Source organism: Borostomias antarcticus, assembly GCF_949987555.1.
Source record: "Borostomias antarcticus genome assembly, chromosome: 2".
NCBI classification, from domain to species: Eukaryota; Metazoa; Chordata; class Actinopteri; order Stomiiformes; family Stomiidae; genus Borostomias; species Borostomias antarcticus.
In genome coordinates, this window is record NC_140235.1 from 953111 (window position 1) to 958110 (window position 5000).

A 5000-nucleotide genomic window follows, 5' to 3' on the forward strand; every position below is an offset into this window, starting at 1 on the left:
AATGACCAGTCTCAGTGGCTTAATTATCTTTCTAATTTGTATTACAGTAGTGCTGGCTATCCTCTCAGGGATAATTATGGATCTGGTGTGTGAGAGAGCGTAATGAGGTTAAACTTAAGTCTTTACATGAAATAAGGGTCCAGCATCCAGAGCTTCCCCTCCTGAAGGTTTTTCTCCCGTAGATGAGGTCCTTTATCTCATATCTCACCAGCCAATGAGCTCAGACAGTCCAGCGCTGAGCGAGGCCACTCAGAGATGGTGTAGCTCACTACTGCTGTTGGCGTTTGTGTGTTTTGGTCAGCTTGAAGGATCAGTGGTTCAAAAAAACATGGCCGACTCGTTCTGTATCACCGTTCATACTCGCTAAGAGCACTGACCTGCGGCAGATAAAAATCAAAGAATGCTCTTATCAGATCGATGTCTTCCACCATCACTCACTGCGTTACTTCTCCCCCTCGGCCGATGACATTTTCGAGGAACCTTCCCCCTCTTCTACGCAGTGGAGGTCAGAGCGTTCTGGGGCTCGTCGTGTTTGCGGGGTGTTGATAGTGGTGATAGGACCTACAGCCTCTTCCTTGATATCATCTGAATCCACCGTGTTCCTCATCATCAACATGTTATTGCAGATCTTTCCCAGTCCGGTTTGTTAATGATATACGTTCTGAACAACACAGACCAAAGCCAGGCTGTAAAACTCAACACATTCCCACTTGTGGGCAAATAAAATGACTTTGCTGTCATTTTCTGGATAAGCCCCTCCTATCTTCCCACCTGGCGCTTTTTACTGCAGGTTGTGAGAAGAAACCATCTTATCTGTGTCTGGAGGGATTTATTAGTGAGAAAAAGATAATTGCTACCCCATAGGCCACTGAGGGGTGATTTACCGCCACTAATATTTAGGATTCCTCGAGCCCTTTTTCAGTGTCTTTATCTCCCTGGCTGCCTGCAGCGCTGAGGGGAGAGGGGTCAGGGTGGACGAGGTGGGCTGGGCAGGCGACCCCCACGCAAAGCACTTGGACCGGGCTGAGGTGTGAGGAAGCAGCCGGTGTGGAACATCCTCCACGCAGGTCAAACTGCATCGGACAGACTTCCTGAACGCAGCCCACACAGGCAGCCTGGCACCTGGTCCGGACCAGCCCCCCTTCCACACACCCCCCCCTCCCCTTCCACACCCCCCCCCTCCCCTTCCACACTCACCCCCCCCTCCCCCTTCCACACCCCCCCCCTCCCCTTCCACACTCACCCCCCCCTCCCCCTTCCACACACCCCCCCCTCCCCTTCCACACACCCCCCCTCCCCTTCCACACACCCCCCCCTCCCCTTCCACACACCCCCCCTCCCCTTCCACCCCCCCCCCCCTTCCCTTCCACACACCCCCCCTCCCCTTCCACACACCCCCCTTCCACACACCCCCCCCCTCCCCTTCCACACACCCCCTCCCTCCCCTTCCACACCCTCCCTCCCCTTCCACACCCTCCCTCCCCTTCCACACACACCCCCCTCCCCTTCCACACCCCCCCTCCCCTTCCATACACCCCCCCTCCCCTTCCACACACACCCCCCTCCCCTTCCACACACCCCCCCCTCCCCTTCCACACACCCCCTCCCCTTCCACACACCCCCCCCCTCCCCTTCCACACACCCCCCCCCTCCCCTTCCACACACCCCTCCCTCCCCTTCCACCCCCCCCTCCCCTTCCACACACCCCCCCCCTCCCCTTCCACACACCCCCCCCCTCCCCTTCCACACACCCCCCCCCTCCCCTTCCACACACCCCCCCCTCCCCTTCCACACTCCCCCCCTCCCCTTCCACCCCCCCCCCTCCCCTTCCACACACACCCCCCTCCCCTTCCACCCCCCCCTCCCCTTCCACCCCCCCCCTCCCCTTCCACACACCCCCCTCCCCTTCCACACACCCCCCCCCCCTTCCACACCCCCCCTCCCCTTCCACCCCCCCCCTCCCCTTCCACACCCCCCCTCCCCTTCCACACACCCCCTCCCCTTCCACACCCCCCCCCCCCTTCCACACACCCCCTCCCCTTCCACACCCCCCCTCCCCTCCCCTCCCACACACTCCCCAGCCCCCCTTCCACACCCCCCCCTCCCCTTCCACAGACGGCTCCCCCAGGAGGATGATGGGAAGGGAATAACACAAACAACGGTCTCTATACACCTTCCAGCACTCTCCTACTCACCATCTCTACGCGAGGAAAGAGTCTGACTGGAGCTCTGAACCTGCCGGACTGGTTTGGGAGTCGCAGTGGCAACATAAGATTTTATGGTCACAGAGTATGATGATAGTCTCCTATGAGGAAACAACCGCAGGATGTGTGTGTGTGTGCGTGTGTGTGTGTGTGTGTGTGTGCGTGTGCGTGTGCGTGTGTGTGTGTGCGTGTGTGTGTGTGTGTGTTAGCGTGTGTGTGTGTGTGTGTGTGTGTGTGTGTGTGTGTGTGTGTGTGTGTGTGTGTGCGTGTGTGTGTGTGTGTGTGTGTTGGTCATGTCCTCACTCAGGTCATACATTGGTGATGTTGATTATATTACCTGAAGTCAGGTAACATTTTTCAAGGGCCAGGATGGTTGGAGGGGTAACAGGATGGTTGGAGGGGTAACAGGAAATGAAGCCGCTTGTGCCTGTCTGTCCACGCTGATCCTCCCGTTGACCGGGAGGCAAGAGGGCTTCAGTGAGCGCTCTCAGCTGTGAGGTCATGGGTTCAAAGCCCAGGTGTTGTGCCTTGCAGCAGGACACTTCCAGTCTAAACAGTGTAAATGATTTTGAGGAATGCAGAAGTAAAACCAAAGATCAAAGAGCCCTTCCTAATAAGAGAGCAGTTATACTGTTCTACTGTATCTGCAAGAGAAATCAATTTGGCCGCGCCATGTAAATAGAGACACAGTCTGAAACAGCCCATCTACTGAGTGGTTACTGTGTATGTGTGGTAATTGTGTATGTGTAGTAATTGTGTCTGTGTGGTAATTGTGTATGTGTGGTAATTGTGTCTGTGTGGTAATTGTGTATGTGTGGTAATTGTGTCTGTGTGGTAATTGTGTCTGTGTGGTAATTGTGTATGTGTGGTAATTGTGTATGTGTGGTAATTGTGTCTGTGTGGTAATTGTGTCTGTGTGGTAACTGTGTGTGTGTGGTAATTGTGTATGTGTGGTAATTGTGTCTGTGTGGTAATTGTGTATGTGTGGTAATTGTGTATGTGTGGTAATTGTGTATGTGTGGTAATTGTGTCTGTGTGGCAATTGTGTCTGTGTGGTAATTGTGTATGTGTGGTAATTGTGTACGTGTAGTAATTGTGTCTGTGTGGTAATTGTGTCTGTGTGGTAATTGTGTGTGTGGTAATTGTGTCTGTGTGGTAATTGTGTATGTGTGGTAACTGTGTATGTGTGGTAATTGTGTCTGTGTGATAATTGTGTCTGTGTGGTAATTGTGTCTGTGTGGTAATTGTGTATGTGTGGTAATTGTGTATGTGTGGTAATTGTGTATGTGTGGTAATTGTGTATGTGTGGTAATTGTGTATGTGTGGTAACTGTGTATGTGTGGTAATTGTGTCTGTGTGGTAATTGTGTATGTGTGGTAATTGTGTATGTGTGGTAATTGTGTATGTGTGGTAATTGTGTCTGTGTAGTAATTGTGTCTGTGTGGTAATTGTGTCTGTGTGGTAATTGTGTATGTGTGGTAATTGTGTCTGTGTGGTAAGTGTGTCTGTGTGGTAATTGTGTATGTGTGGTAATTGTGTATGTGTGGTAATTGTGTCTGTGGTGATTGTGTATGTGTGGTAATTGTGTTTGTGTGGTAACTGTGTATGTGTGGTAATTGTGTATGTGTGGTAATTGTGTATGTGTGGTAATTGTGTGTGTGGTAAGTGTGTCTGTGTGGTAATTGTGTATGTGTGGTAATTGTGTGTGTGGTAAGTGTGTCTGTGTGGTAATTGTGTATGTGTGGTAATTGTGTCTGTGTGGTAATTGTGTATGTGTGGTAATTGTGTATGTGTGGTAATTGTGTCTGTGTGGTAATTGTGTCTGTGTGGTAATTGTGTATGTGTGGTAATTGTGTATGTGTGGTAATTGTGTATGTGTGGTAATTGTGTATGTGTGGTAATTGTGTCTGTTCTATTGCTGTTGTCGCTACAATACGACGGCCAGAGAGTGGACGTCCTTTAGAATCACAAATCACCCACAAGCCCTTGCCCTGGTCATCTGTTTGTCCAGGTTAATCCACAATTAGTGACAAAAAATGACAATTGTATTAAGATGTGGTACAGATTGTCAACATTGTCTATTTTCCAGTGTACTGGGAAACTGGAAAGAAGCAAATCTCGGTGATAGAGACGGCTTGGAATGGACGCTTGTTGCCAGAAATCAGTGAACAGCCATTCAGTACCAAACTTAACAGCGTTTTCCATTGATATTTCATTTATCTTCTGTAAGAGATGTCACTTTGTCAGAAAATGTATTCCTCCTGTGTATCCTGGCTCTTAATAATGATAATCTTTTTGGCGGACCAGGAATCTTCTGGAGGGGTAATCTCAGATGAATCTGGTTAATTGAGGCCAGGTGAACTTTCTATATCAGCTTCACAGACCATAATTAGACAGGAGCCGCCTTCCCCAAGAACACAGAGCGCTCCTCTCCTCTCCCAGCTGTTTGCTGGCTTCCATAGTGGACAAATCCTATTTTATCTCACATCATGAATCCACAGGAGTGTATTAAACATCACATACCAGCACACAACTATCTCAGTTGAATCAGTTTACAAAGTAAACCATACATTTACAATTTATTTATTTATTCATTTTATTTCATGAAAGTGGACTTTTATTCAATGTTTTAAAGGTCTACCACAAGTGCACACACTGAGCAAGAAATGCCTTTCTCCTGAGGAAGACCCTATAGAGCTTTCTCCTGAGGAGGACCCTATAGATCTTTCTCCTGAGGAGGACCCTATAGAGCTTTCTCCTGAGGAGGACCTATAGATCTTTCTCCTGAGGAGGACC